We start from the raw sequence: 16,335 nt of genomic DNA, 5'->3' as shown, positions 1-16,335 counted from the left end.
TTTCCTGAATGCAGACTATACTCGCCGAATACACGCTAATGAGCTGGCGCAACTCGGCAAGATGCCTATCATAACCGTTACAATTCCATTGTAACAGTGCAATAATGTAAGTGTGGACTAATGTGGTTTAGGTTAGGAGCAGTGTAATGCCACCTAACCTAACCTACACTCACCTCCCCATCCGAAGATGGAGATTCATGCTCCACGTGCATCTCCCCGTCACTAGACGAGGTGAAGCATGCCTTCAATTTCTTCGACGTTGTTTTGGGGTGTGGTTTCCTCTTACGAGGGGAGCGCGCAGGTCTTCTAGAAGGAAGACCCGCTGGCGTGGAATCAGGCCCTCCGGTTGGAGGGCGTGAAGCCCCATTCGTAGGAGAAGTGGATTGATTGATTGATGATTGTTGTTTAAAGGGGCCTAACATCTGGGTCATCGGCCCCTAATGGTACGAAATGAGACGAAATGGAATGACATATTAAAAGTCTAAAATTCTCCACTGACCAGAATTCAAAAATGTGACAACGAAGAATGAATGGATAGACATGAATTTAAAACAATCAGTGGTTGCGACCCGCAATGTCGCACAGTCACATAAACGGACGTGACAATATCGTATTACTGACCAAGGGACTACTGCTATAGCATAACACTGAATCGATTATGCGTGCAGTCAAAAGGGGGTCCTAAATCGAAGTTATCGGCCCCTCATAACGGTACTGATCGCTATCAAAATAGAACCATGGTAGCTGTCATGTTACGGTACCAATCAAAAGTGGCAGAGACTTGCGGCATTCCACACATTATTGTACTACTCAGAGCTTATGAAATTCGACATTTAATACAGACCTATGTTTTCCCACTTTGCGGCGCCATTTACAGGCAACGCAAACCTATGGTGTTCATCACATAAGAGTACTAACCACAGGGACCTCTCCCTATCCCGTGGTGTTCCTCATATAGTGGGTACTAATCAAAGGCAAGGCAGAACCATGGTAGCTATCATCCCATGGTCCTGCTCATATGGTGGTACTAATCACAGGTACTGCAAAAGCCGACCGCGCGGTGCTCCTGTGTGCTACTAATCACAAACCAATTTCGTACCTAATGTAGTGGTACTACGCACAAGTAAAAGCAACCCTTGGTGTTCCCCGCGTGATGGCACGAATCAAAAGCAGTTTCATGGTTCCAATTTAAACATCCCTTGGTCGCCCCTTTTAGTCGACTCTCACGACAGGCAGGGGATACCGTGGGTGTATTATTCGTCTGCCTCCCCCACCCACAGGGGGTGTGTGTTTGGTCCGCGAGAGGTATTTTATTTCCCTCAAGTCCGCCGGCAAGCCGGTTAGGACCCCCCTATCCGCCACCTGGGACGCCCCACGTGGGAGTATCACCTCTCCCCCTGCTACGCCTGCGTAGCAGGTTCGTGGAGGAGAAGTGGAAGAACGCCTGCTAAGGTCGCTCTTCTTCCCCACAGTCGATTCTTGTTGAGACGGGCTGGGAGATGGTTTCCCAGCCCTGGTCGACGATACCGCCTCCGCCGGCTTGGGCTCGGCTGTCGCCGACCTCGTGAGGGAAGGAGACGTTGACTTCTTCCCCTTTTGTGCCGGCGTAGGTTTCCTAGCCGGCACAGGGATATTGGTGGTCGAAGGCCGGGAAGGACCCACCTTCGAGCTAGTTCTCTTTGGTTTGGGCGCAGCGATCTTCTGGGCAGGTGTTCCAGTTGAAAGTGAGGAACCTGGCAGGGACTGTGCTATCAAGCTGAAGTCAAGTGTCTTGGCCGGTGCATTCAGAGAATTAAACTTACGGCGCGCTTCCTGGTAGGAAAGACCATCCAAGGTCTTCATCTCCTGGATCTTCTTCTCGCTCAGATAGATCGGACAATTCCGATCCCGAGGAGAATGAAGACCAGAGCAGTTAGTGCACTTGAACGGAGGTGTACACTCCTCCGCGCCGTGAGCTACTTTCCCACATGTACCACACACTGACGGATTCGAACAACGAGATACCGTGTGTCCGACTCTCTGGCATTGATAGCATCACATAGGAGGCGGGATGTACGGCCTCACATCGCAACGATAGGTTGTTACTGTACCCGATGCATTTACTGGACTTATTAAAAATGGTGCCTATGGAAGGTAGAGGCCAGCCAAGGCAAAGAAATATAATAGGATATCGATATTGATGTATGCTAGGAGGCCATGACTAACTGAAACCTACCACTATGAAGGCGGTGTACAATGGTGTAGAATCGATAGAATTGTTTTTAAAAACGTAAGAAGGATCAAACAGATTATTATAAAAACTGACTTAAAAATTGACGTGGTGAAGACAAGACGTTCCGAACATTACTCTCAGAAATAAGCGAGATTGGCAATATTTAGCGTGAAGTATTAAGCTGAGAAGAAGGAAATATTGAGCGAATCGAATAGATAAACGTCGAAATACTATAAAAAAGGAATAAAATCCTGAAGCTTTGGAATAATCCGTCCAAATATTTAGACGCAAAGTCGTTTGAAAACCAGAACTTGATTGAGACGTGAGAGCTCGAGATTGAGCCACATTTAGTGAAAATAATCGCAAGGAAAACCTAAAATAAGAAGCAATCACCATAAAATATATATATTCTACGCAGAACCATGACGAATTTATATTTTTCAGAATCAACGCATATTGTCTACTGTGTTGCTGAACAGATGATGGCTTGCTAAATCGGCATAGACCAACCTGGAGGGAGATGTCATCCTGGCCGTTAAAACCACCCGACCCGTGTGGAGGAGGTCACTCTACCTGAGATACCAGTGGTGGAGATCCTGACCGGTTCCCGATCCATGGACTACGACCACACCGAGGAGCAACTAAGGCCCGAGATATTGAATGGCGAGCTAAGTAATAGTATTAAGTAGCATAATTTCTTATGTAGAGTATTACCAGTATATACAATAGATCTGAATAGCCTAAGCGTGAGATAATTAAGTGTGCTGTGAATATGAGAAAGTGCAGTGTGAAATATTTAAGACGATATTTTATCACGGAATGGTAACGTGTTTACTACATTATTTTATCCAAGGATGAAGGAATACGATTTAAAAATACGACATAGTGTAATAGCTGTTTTCAAAGAATCCCGGTTAGTTAGAAAGATCCATGAGTGATGTAGTACTAGTCAAACCCAGTTACGTCACAGAGGGACGCATGTTGAATTGGTTAAGATAAGTTACCATACTCTTTGCTGTATGACTTTATTGAAAGAAAAGACACTGAATTTGGGGTTATATACGGAATTGTATGATAAAATGCGTTTTAAGGAATGAATTCTGCGCTAATGATGAGATACGTATCGTTGTGTTTAATTAGTATTGGAGGTTACACGCGGTAATGGTGAATGTTAAATGAATTAAATATGGGTTGAATTCAAGGTTAATAGTGAAATAATGGAAGAGTGTATAGTATTTTAATTGATATATTGCGCAGATTAACAGGAAGTAAAGCGTATATTATATATTTTATGTGCGATGTTGGAGCACATGTAATGCGATTACAGAATATACGTATGCCCCAGGAAGGAACCATAGCAAGGTATGGGCAATAATAATACGTATATTTTAACGAAGTGTGAAAGTGGTTTGACAATAATAACAACCGGTGATGGGTAAATGAATACATGATTATATCATATTCTGAATGAATGGATATTGCATGGAAGAACAAGCTTGTATGCAAGTAGTATGATAATGTAGTGTTGAAATATCTTTGTGTTGGTATTAGCACACCTATATATGATAAATGTTTACTGGCTGTATGTATATCGAGCTGGAATACGATACATAAGAAATTATTTAGCTAGAATAGGGAAATTATTTGACATTTACGTAGGATATCATCGATGTTTTGTTAATCTGAAATATTATTAGAGCGAATACTTAGTTAGGAGCCGTAATTTAAATGGCAATCGGACCGAGAGACTTAGTGCGTCATTCAATATTTCATTTTCTTCATTGTCGTCTACACCAACGAACTCAGATAATTTTCAATGTAACTTAGGTCACTGATATTTATATTCAGGATACATTATTCAAATTCAGGTCATTTCTGCGGTAACTTGAACAATGTTATGGTTGTATTTTTCGATGAAGGTATATAATTAACACCGGGAGTGATGAAATAATTTATTGATATACTGATTTTTGACCATGATATGAAGACTGTGATGTAATATACTTAAGTGACCAAATGTAATTTTTAAAGGGAAGATAATTCATTTCAGGAATACGTGACTTAGAATGTTAAGATGTAAACTTAGTTTAGGAATTAGGCAGCGCTGACCTTAAATATTTGACTCAGTAATTAAAATATTTATTTATTAGATTGATAATTGAAAGCTTACGAGCCATACTTGATATTAACCATTTCTTTTGCGAAACTTGACGGTTTAATAAATGTGTTTCTTGATTAATTTTTTATATAATGAAGTGAGTTTTCATTTATATTGGTAATCAATAGTTGTACTTAGTAAGTAAGGTTCTCGTTGTGCGAACATATATTATTTTTTAAGGTTGACTGAAGTTTACGTTCACGAAAACTACTACTGGGCGTTGAGTTACGTAATTCTGAACCGCGTATGATACCGTTATTTCTCTTCGAACACACGTTAAACTAGACAGAAAAATTAACCATTTTTCTGGAGGCATGGATACCCTGAGATATATTTAACTGACTAGTTGGGAATTACTGTGGTTACCCTGACCGGCAGGGTGCAGTAAAATTTGTTCGCCCAACGTGGCGCAACAACATAAGACAGAGGCATCGGAAGAGGTCGCAAATTAAATGGTTCAGTAAAATTTGCCGACCAACAGTGGGGCAATTGAAGAGAAAGACACCGCGGGAACATCGAATAATGGACCGCCAAAAGTAAAAATTACCGCTCCAATGTGGCGCGATTAAAAGATACCGGGGAGAGAAACGTGTCAGTCACCAAAAATAAGGAAGTAAAAATTGTTGCACAACAGTGAGAAAATTGAAGAGAAAGACACCGCGGGATCGAATATTTAATTGAGAGTTAGACCCGAGAAAATAGCCCGATAACTTACTGCTGAACCAACATGGAGGTCAAAAGAGAATGATATTGCGGAACGTTGTGGGAAGCAAAAGAGCCCAACATGCAGTTGGTAAAGAAAATACTGGGATATTTGTCAAGAAAATAGGCTCGGATGAGAAACTGATAATTAAGTATTGAGAAAATGATGTTTAAGTATGAATATTTTCCAGAAGTAGATTGTTAGATGGAGTGATAGGAGGATATTTTATCCTTTTTATTGAAATAATTGTAGGTCTTCATATTTCATTTTTATTTTAAAATATGATTGAAATTATTCTTGATATTTGGATTAATAGTTAGTATGTAAGTAAATGACGAATACCACATGGTGAATAATTATTTTTCTCTTTTTGGGAAACTATTTCTGAAATGAATTCAAAGGAAAATGATCTGATTTCGTTGGGAAGTTGCTCATATTTTAACTGGCAGGATGATATCGATCTTCAGGAAGGTCTATATTTCAGATAATTTGAAACTAAGTGAATATTTAGTATATAAGACTTGATTGCTAGCTTTAAGCATATTTTAGATTTAGAAATTGAATATTTCACATATTTATTGACACTGTGTGATATTAGAGTACTTGAAAAGTTAAAGTTGGTTAGGAAATTAGAGAATTATTCGAAATATTACTGAAATTGACGAGAAAATGGCAACTCAGGGATGAGTGCAAACCAGAAGGGAACAAGAAGAAGAAATGAAAAGAGCACAGGAAAAACATGAAGGAATGCCGTGGTGGTTCCTAGATTATATAAAGAAACAAGAAGAAGAGAGACAGAAAGAAAAGCAAGAACGTGAGGAGAAAGAAAAGAAACAAGAAGAAGAGAGACAGAAAGAAAAACAAGAACGTGCGGAGAAAGAAAGGAAACAAGAAGATGAGAGACACAAAGAAAAACAAGAACGTGAGGAGAAAGAAAGGAAACAAGAAGAGAGACAGAAAGAAAAAGAAGAACGTGAGGAGAAAGAAAAGAAACAGCAAGAAGAGAAGGATAGGAGACGGGCAGAGAAAGAACAAAAGCAACGTGAAGAAAGGAGGAAAGAACAGGAAGAATGGCAACAAAAGCAACGTGAAGAAAGGAGGAAAGAACAGGAAGAATGGCAGCAAAAACAACGTGAAGAGAGGAGAAAGGAACTGGAGGAAATAAAGGAAGACAACAGAAGAACTCGATTGGAAATACTGAATGGGCTAGATAAAATGATTCAGAGTATGGAGAATGGAAACAAGCAGATACACGAAGAAATGGACAGAAGTAAAGGACAGGTTACAGAGAGCCAAGAAGTCATCCAAACTTCAAGAGAAGAAGAAATGGAGGAAAACCAGGAACTGGACGCAGAATTAGAAAAAGAAGAGAAGTTTATGGAACAACAAGAAGACACTCAGGAGATGAAAAATGAAGAAAATGAGGAAAATCAGCAAAAATTCACCAAAGAAACGGATAGAAAAGAGTGTCATGAGAATCAAACGGAGTTACCACAAGAAATAAAGAAGAAAGCAGAATTATCACAAGAAAAATTTGATAATCAGGGATTATCACAGGAAATATTGAATAAACAAGAACTACCGCAAAGGATAATTCGTCAACCGGAACTGTCAGAAAAAATAACCAATAAACCGGACTTAACTCAGAGAAACCAGAGAAAGAAGAAGAAGCGAAAAGAAATAGTTGAGAATGAGGGAAAAGAGTTACGGAGGAAGACCAAGAAACAAGTAGGAAAACTGCAAACATTGCTTGAACTAGAAAAGAGAAGAGCAAAATAGGAAGAACGGAGTATTCAAAAGCAATGGCAACATAATCAGCTAAATCAGATGAAAAGGATGGAAGAGAAGTTACGGAAACTGAGAAAGATAAAGATAAAAATAATGCAAACAGAAATATTAAAAATGAATGATGATATAAACCCACATCAGGGTGATATGCAAGAACAAGGAGATTTCCGTATACTCGAGATGATAAGAACATTGACAAAGCAAGTTAGAACTAGGTTAAAATACATCGTGGAGACATGTCAAGAAAATTATCACGAAAACGGTAGATTGATTCCGGAAGGCGGAATAAAGTCGAAGCAAATACGGGCAACATCCAAACCACCAAGGAAGAGAAGGAAATCACTAAACGTAAACTAGATTGGATTCTAAAGTAGCGAAAGAAATGGTAAATTTGACAAAATAAGTAGTTGAGTAATTGCACAAGCAGACCACGGGAATATTCGACATGATAACCAGCGAAAGAGTAGTTAGATGGATACATTACACACATTATGTTCAGTTCGACACCCATCTGCAAATCCAGTGGAGCGATACATGAAAGAAATAGCAAAATTCTGTAGGATATACTGCAATCATTGTCACTGGAAATGGATTGATGTAATAGAGATAATAGAGGAATGCCTGAATAACACCCTAAATGAATCAATTGCTCAGGTCCCAAACTTGGTACATCACAATAGAGAATCACGAAGAACATGGGACAATATATTAAACATACCACTTGAAGAGAAACCAGACATCCAGCAGATCAATAAAATGGTCCAAGAGAGGTTAAAACAACAGTCTGAGAAGAGAATAAGAAGATTACGAAAGACAAGATTTCGCGCACCATTTGAGAAAAACGATCTCGTTTTGATTAAAAAGGCACCAGTAACGAACGCACCAGCCAAAATATGCGCTAAGTTCAATCATTTATATAAAGGACCGTATAGAATTGAACACGCTTACGGAAATAACGCATATCTTGTTATAAGCATGGATGGAAAATACAAAAACGTTCACAATGCATGTAATATGAAGCTATATTTCCCAGAAAACAAGGCTGGAGAAACGATAATATAAGTCCCACAGAAGTACAAACCAAGTTCAGAGTAAACATATTTGTGAATCAGCTGATATGCAAAGAGATAGGCTTATAGAAGCTAAAAAACATCAATCATAATTACAGAATAATCGATACGATTCCATAGTGAAATAAAATCCATTAATCGATCAAAGAACCATGGAGATATAGCAGAAATGCATCGTCACATTTGTCAATCATAATTCAAGAGAATAAATATATCGCAAGCAATATATTTAATCTGTACTGGGGGAATAAAATGTACCCGATGCATTTACTGGACGTATTAAAAATGGCGCCTACGGAAGGTAGAGGCCATCCAAGGCAAAGAAATATAATAGGATATCGATATTGATGTATGCTAGGAGGCCATGACTAACTGAAACCTACCACTATGAAGGCGGTGTACAATGGTGTAGAATCGATAGAATTGTTTTTAAAAAAATAAGAAGGATCAAACAGATTATTATAAAAACTGACTTAAAAAATTGACGTGGTGAAGACAAGACGTTCCGAACATTACTCTCAGAAATAAGCGAGATTGGCAATATTTAGCGTGAAGTATTAAGCTGAGAAGAAGGAAATATTGAGCGAATCGAATAGATAAACGTCGAAATACTATAAAAAAGGAATAAAATCCTGAAGCTTTGGAATAATCCGTCCAAATATTTAGACGCAAAGTCGTTTGAAAACCAGAACTTGATTGAGACGTGAGAGCTCGAGATTGAGCCACATTTAGTGAAAATAATCGCAAGGAAAACCTAAAATAAGAAGCAATCACCATAAAATATATATATTCTACGCAGAACCATGACGAATTTATATTTTTCAGAATCAACGCATATTGTCTATTGTGTTGCTGAACAGATGATGGCTTGCTAAATCGGCATAGACCAACCTGGAGGGAGATGTCATCCTGGCCGTTAAAACCACCCGACCCGTGTGGAGGAGGTCACTCTACCTGAGATACCAGTGGTGGAGATCCTGACCAGTTCCCGATCCATGGACTACGACCACACCGAGGAGCAACTAAGGCCCGAGATATTGAATGGCGAGCTAAGTAATAGTATTAAGTAGCATAATTTCTTATGTAGAGTATTACCAGTATATACAATAGATCTGAATAGCCTAAGCGTGAGATAATTAAGTGTGCTGTGAATATGAGAAAGTGCAGTGTGAAATATTTAAGACGATATTTTATCACGGAATGGTAACGTGTTTACTACATTATTTTATCCAAGGATGAAGGAATACGATTTAAAAATACGACATAGTGTAATAGCTGTTTTTAAAGAATCCCGGTTAGTTAGAAAGATCCATGAGTGATGTAGTACTATGTTAAAAATTAAATACTTGAAAAGGAGGTTCAACCTATTCAATACTTAAAAGAAGGAAATGCAGTAATCACATTCCTATTTAAATGGGACCGGTTTCGACCTTAGTCCAGGTCATCATCAGCCGTAAAAAGATGTACAATGTTTATGATCATTGGAGGTCAGTTTCACACTTTGATAGGCACAAAGACACGACACCACATTCTGTATGCACAAAGTCACAACACTATCAATTAATATACGAAGTTCAAAAATAACTAGAAGTCGCAGACGAATAGATTTGTAGTAGAAAGCCGCCAGCTCCTGGTGATCAGCGCGGCACATTCAAGGTCATGCGCTGCGGTCGAACGCCAAAGTAGAGTGGAGACTGTTTTTGAAGGTCTAGAATTTGTCACGGTTGCGGGAAGTTAAGTACGTGTATAAAAATATACAACGCAAATCAGAATAATTAAGTGAGTACTTGTACTCCTGGTGTCGTGTCTTTGTGCCTATCAAAGTGTGAAACTGACCTCCAATGATCATAAACATTGTACATCTTTTTACGGCTGATGATGACCTGGACTAAGGTCGAAACCGGTCCCATTTAAATAGGAATGTGATTACTGCATTTCCTTCTTTTAAGTATTGAATAGGTTGAACCTCCTTTTCAATTATTTAATTTTTAACATCAATAATTTCAATACGGAACAATGAAGTTTTTATCTTTAAATGATGTAGTACTAGTCAAACCCAGTTACGTCACAGAGGGACGCATGTTGAATTGGTTAAGATAAGTTACCATACTCTTTGCTGTATGACTTTATTGAAAGAAAAGACACTGAATTTGGGGTTATATACGGAATTGTATGATAAAATGCGTTTTAAGGAATGAATTCTGCGCTAATGATGAGATACGTATCGTTGTGTTTAATTAGTATTGGAGGTTACACGCGGTAATGGTGAATGTTAAATGAATTAAATATGGGTTGAATTCAAGGTTAATAGTGAAATAATGGAAGAGTGTATAGTATTTTAATTGATATATTGCGCAGATTAACAGGAAGTAAAGCGTATATTATATATTTTATGTGCGATGTTGGAGCACATGTAATGCGATTACAGAATATACGTATGCCCCAGGAAGGAACCATAGCAAGGTATGGGCAATAATAATACGTATATTTTAACGAAGTGTGAAAGTGGTTTGACAATAATAACAACCGGTGATGGGTAAATGAATACATGATTATATCATATTCTGAATGAATGGATATTGCATGGAAGAACAAGCTTGTATGCAAGTAGTATGATAATGTAGTGTTGAAATATCTTTGTGTTGGTATTAGCACACCTATATATGATAAATGTTTACTGGCTGTATGTATATCGAGCTGGAATACGATACATAAGAAATTATTTAGCTAGAATAGGGAAATTATTTGACATTTACGTAGGATATCATCGATGTTTTGTTAATCTGAAATATTATTAGAGCGAATACTTAGTTAGGAGCCGTAATTTAAATGGCAATCGGACCGAGAGACTTAGTGCGTCATTCAATATTTCATTTTCTTCATTGTCGTCTACACCAACGAACTCAGATAATTTTCAATGTAACTTAGGTCACTGATATTTATATTCAGGATACATTATTCAAATTCAGGTCATTTCTGCGGTAACTTGAACAATGTTATGGTTGTATTTTTCGATGAAGGTATATAATTAACACCGGGAGTGATGAAATAATTTATTGATATACTGATTTTTGACCATGATATGAAGACTGTGATGTAATATACTTAAGTGACCAAATGTAATTTTTAAAGGGAAGATAATTCATTTCAGGAATACGTGACTTAGAATGTTAAGATGTAAACTTAGTTTAGGAATTAGGCAGCGCTGACCTTAAATATTTGACTCAGTAATTAAAATATTTATTTATTAGATTGATAATTGAAAGCTTACGAGCCATACTTGATATTAACCATTTCTTTTGCGAAACTTGACGGTTTAATAAATGTGTTTCTTGATTAATTTTTTATATAATGAAGTGAGTTTTCATTTATATTGGTAATCAATAGTTGTACTTAGTAAGTAAGGTTCTCGTTGTGCGAACATATATTATTTTTTAAGGTTGACTGAAGTTTACGTTCACGAAAACTACTACTGGGCGTTGAGTTACGTAATTCTGAACCGCGTATGATACCGTTATTTCTCTTCGAACACACGTTAAACTAGACAGAAAAATTAACCATTTTTCTGGAGGCATGGATACCCTGAGATATATTTAACTGACTAGTTGGGAATTACTGTGGTTACCCTGACCGGCAGGGTGCAGTAAAATTTGTTCGCCCAACGTGGCGCAACAACATAAGACAGAGGCATCGGAAGAGGTCGCAAATTAAATGGTTCATTACCTTGATTTTCTCGGGCAACACTGACAATTTGAAAGAGACTATCAACGCACCCGTGGGAACGTCTTCACCGTTGACTTTGCGTGTGATACGCCGGACGTGGGTCACGCCACGGTGCTTCATGTCTTCCATCAATTCATCGTCAGTGTTCAGGACGAGAACACGGTGGAAAATAACTCCACGAACCAGATTCAAGGTTTTTTGGTCTTCCACTTTGACGGGGATGTCGCCAAAATGGTCGCACTTAAGCAATTGATCGGCCTGGAGCGCAGTGCTCGTCTTCAGAAGCAAACCACCATTGCGCATTTTCTTCAGGTCCGCAAGTTCACCATATACACCTTCGATGTACCTACTGAATAGGATGGATTTAACCAGCTTGAAGTCCTGCCCATCGGTTCTGGTAGCAACCAGGAACCTATGGAAGCTGCCCCCCTTAGAGAATCCAAAGTTAAAGACTTGGGTAGCGAACTACCCGAGGTTGCTGGCGGAAGTTGTTTCGACGCCGTACCCGAAATCATCCTCCCCGAATGCCACCCACTCCGATCAGGGGTCACTGTAGCCGAACAAGCGGCCAAGGCAATACCCACCTGGTCATAGCAGGGATTGCCCGGGGTCCGATATTGAACGATGCCTAATACGTGATGACTGAGGCAATGAGCACTAGGACTCCCTTCCTCCAGTCACCCGCAATAGCATGAACCCCATAGCGTGTACAGAGCACTAAAAATAAGAAAAATAAATACAAATAATTAATAATAATATGTTCTTCTGGCATTCGGCTGTGCGGGAAACTTTGTTGTCAGGCGGATATTACTGCCCGGGTACATGACACTCCCACCCGCCGCGTCCTGGGTGGTTGCTGGCACGGGCTTTCGAGCGTAGTCGCACACATAGGAGCTCCATCGCCGAGCAGCACGCACATCAGAATTTTGATTGGTCTACATCTGACCCTCGGAAAAATAATAAAAATATAAAGAGGGGACCATGGCCACATGACCTTTAAGTCGCCTTTTACGACAGGCAGGGATTACCTATGGATGTATTCAGCCTCTCCCATCCACAGGAGGTCCAACACATATACCAAACCACAATCCATGTCCGCGCCAAGGTCGCCCCTTTTTGTCGCCTCTTACGACAGGCAGGGAATACCGCGGGTGTATTCTACATGTGCGTCCCCCACCCGCAGGGGGTGGTTCAAATGTTCAACGAAGTACAGTGAAACCTAAGAATGCGAGTAACTTGGTCTACGAGTGTTTTGCAAGACGAGCAAACATTTCAAATAAATTGTAACTTGATAAGCGAGTGAGCTTCCGCAATACGAGCGTCACGTGTGCCTACGTTTTCCCCTCCCCTGTTCGTTTGTTGAATGGATGAACGAGATATTTGGTCCTGTAGTGAAAAAATACCTTTCAGAAAATAATCTGCCGCTCAAACTCTTGCTGGTTATGAACAATGCTCCTGCTCATCCTTCAGGCCTTGAGGACGACTTACTGGAGGAACTCAAGTTCGTTAAGGTTAAGTTCCTACCTCCCAACACTACTCCAGCCTATGGATCAGCAAGTCATTTCAACTTCAAGAAGCTAGACACCAAAGCACTATTTCAGCGATGCGTCGAAGTGACCGAAGGAACAAACCTTACCCTCCGAGAGTGATGATGATGATGATGATGATGATGATGATGATGATGATGATGATGATGCTTGTTGCTTTAAGGGGCCTAACATCGAGGTCACCGGCCCCTGATGGTACGAAATGAGACGAAATGCATTGACAAAATAAAAATACACAATCCTCCACTGACCAGAATTCAAAACGTGAGGACGAAAAATGAACGGATGGATATGAAGTTAAAACAATCAGTGGAGACGACCCGCAATGTCTCGCATTCACAGAAACTGACGTGAAACAATAGTGTTACTGACCAAGGGACTGCTTCTAGAGCTCAATACTAAATCGATGATGCTTGCAAGCTAAGGGGGTCCAAAATATAGGTCATCGCACTCTCATAATGGTACCTATCGCTTGGAAGGAAGAACCATGGTATTTTACATGGTGCGGTACTAATCAACAGTATCGTAGACTCGCGGTATTCCACACATTATGGTACTACTCACAGGTAATGAAATTCGCACAGGTAATACAGACCTATGGTGTTTCACACTTAGCGGCGCCATTTACAGGTAACGCAAACCTATGGTTTTCATCACATACGTGTACTAACCACAGGGACTGGTACTATCCCGTGGTGTTCTTTATATAGTGGGTACTAATCATAGGCAAGCCAGAACCCTGGTGTCGCTCATATAGTGCTACTAAGCACAGGTACCGTAAAAGCCTGACCGCACGGTGCTCCTGATTGCTACTAATCACAAACCTATTTGGTACCTAACATAGTGGTACTACGCGCAAGTAATAACGACCCATGGTGTTCCCCGCGTGGTGGTACTAATCACAAGTAGTTTCATGGTTCTAATCCAATCATCCCTTGGTCGCCCCTTTTAGTCGCCTCTCACGACAGGCAGGGGATGCCGTGGGTGTATTATTCGTCTTCCTCCCCCACCCACAGAGGGTGTGTGTTTGGTCCGCGAGAGGTATTTTATTTCCCTCAAGTCCGCCGGCAAGCCGGTTAGGACCCCCCCTATCCGCCACCTGGGACGCGTCACGCGTAGCAGGTTCGTGGACCGTCCGAGAGTTCGGGAGAAATCATTTCCCCATCGTGAACTGCCTGAAGATCATCGATAAAGCCTGGGATGTAGTCACCAAGAAAACTCTCACTTCCGCTTGGGGAAAGCTGTGGCCTGACAGTTCTTGGACGTGACTTTGAGGGGATTGTTGGTGACAATGAACCGCTAATTGTCGACGACATTGTGTTCTTAGGGAAGACTAAGGGGATGGAGGGGAATGACGTGGACATTCAAGAGCTGGTGGAAGAATAGAGCCAGGAAGGTTCTGAAATGAAAAGCCACGTTCCTTTCGTTCGGATACAACATCAGTCTAGAGGTTGTGTGGTTAGGATTACAATATCAACAGTAACGTAAACCTAAGGAGACAAATGTCTAGAGAAAAGGGACTCATGAACTTTTTTTAATTCAATGCTTAACATAAATTGTTTCAAACCCAGGTAATGCAGGTGAAATTTTTGAAAAGTCACATTGTCGTGTTCGAATTCCACGTAAATATGCATGTCCCGAGGGTTCCAACTCAAAATTAATAGGTTCATAAAAGAAGAATATTATTTGGTATTTATACTAATAGTTCAGGTGAGAAGCATATTCTTTTCAAAAGTCTAAACAACTTCCCCCTTGCTAATTTTAAATTTCCGAAAAGAAAAGAAGAGTAAATGAAATGAAATGAAATGAAATGAATCATTGATGGAAGCTGATACTTCATGCGTCATGAAAGAAGACATTCTAAAGGACTAAAGTGAGTACTGACTTCTCAACTGAGTGTCCGCGGTTCAAATTTCGGGTAAAACATTTTTTTGAAATGAATATTCACAACGCTGGGATCTTAATTTTACGTCATCCTAGAGGTTCTCCAGCTAAGATCACGATACACCAGTAAGGTAAAACTCAGTTGTCAAATATCTGAAGAAAAGAGACTCACGAACTTATTAAAAAACTTCCATACCAAGATATCCAGCAAACATCTTCCTCTAGATTCTATACACGTACTGCAACATCATTCTGATTACCTACCGAAATAATAATGATGTGGTTTACAAACCCACATTCCTATTATATATCAAAGTACAGTATATTATCTTTCATCATAAATAAGAACCCTGAGCATCCTGATTCTACTGATGTCATTACATTGACACGCTGAAGATATTACGCACACAGAGAAAATATACTGGAGTGAACAAGTGGGAATTTTCTTTTCTTGGAAGTTTAACGTCACCCTAACTCAGATAGGTTTTCGGAGATGACGGTTGAGTAAAGAACTAGGACTCCGAAGGAAACAATTGTGACCTTAATTAAAATACAGCCTCAGTAATAGTCTTGTGTGAGTTTGGGAAACCACAGAAAATAATTTTTAGAGTACAGTATTGGAGCCCACCACCTCCCGAAAGCAAACGTATAGCTATGCCACCGGAATCACACAGCCAACTCGTTTTGTGTGTGGGGATAAAATCGAGTTAAAATTTGGAATTAAGTTATGAAAATGATATCTTAATAATATTCATGGATTTCTGAGACATCGAGGTGTAGACATTTTTGTCCCGCGGATGTTCTGGCAACTTTGAGCATCTTGAAAAATCGCCGGACGGAGCTGTGATAAATCCACTAACTTGAGTCTAGAACAGGGCCTCTCAAACGCCCAAAATCTCACGCGTGCAGATAGAGGCGCAAGAGCTCCGTGCACTGTGCATCGCTGCCGCTCGGAATGGCTCGGATCAACGCTTCGTCTCTGGGCTACTCGGCTAAGCTCGGCTCAACTCGCCTATGCTCGGCTCAAGTCAGCTTGGATTTGGAGCGCTACGGCGCAAGTGGGGCAGAGGGAGACAGGCGGAGCGAGCGAGACAGGCGTGAGGAAAGAGAGAGTAAGCGCTATTGCTCCAAATCGAGGAGTGGGGGGTCTGCACTCTGGTCAACCAAGCCAATTCGTCTCTTGCACCGTGCACAGTGCATGCACCACGCGCATGCACCCTGAGAGGCCCTGGTCTAGAAGACCAGCACTC

Source organism: Anabrus simplex, chromosome 4 (assembly GCF_040414725.1).
Source record: "Anabrus simplex isolate iqAnaSimp1 chromosome 4, ASM4041472v1, whole genome shotgun sequence".
Lineage (NCBI taxonomy): Eukaryota > Metazoa > Arthropoda > Insecta > Orthoptera > Tettigoniidae > Anabrus > Anabrus simplex.
This window is presented reverse-complemented; position numbering follows the sequence as displayed.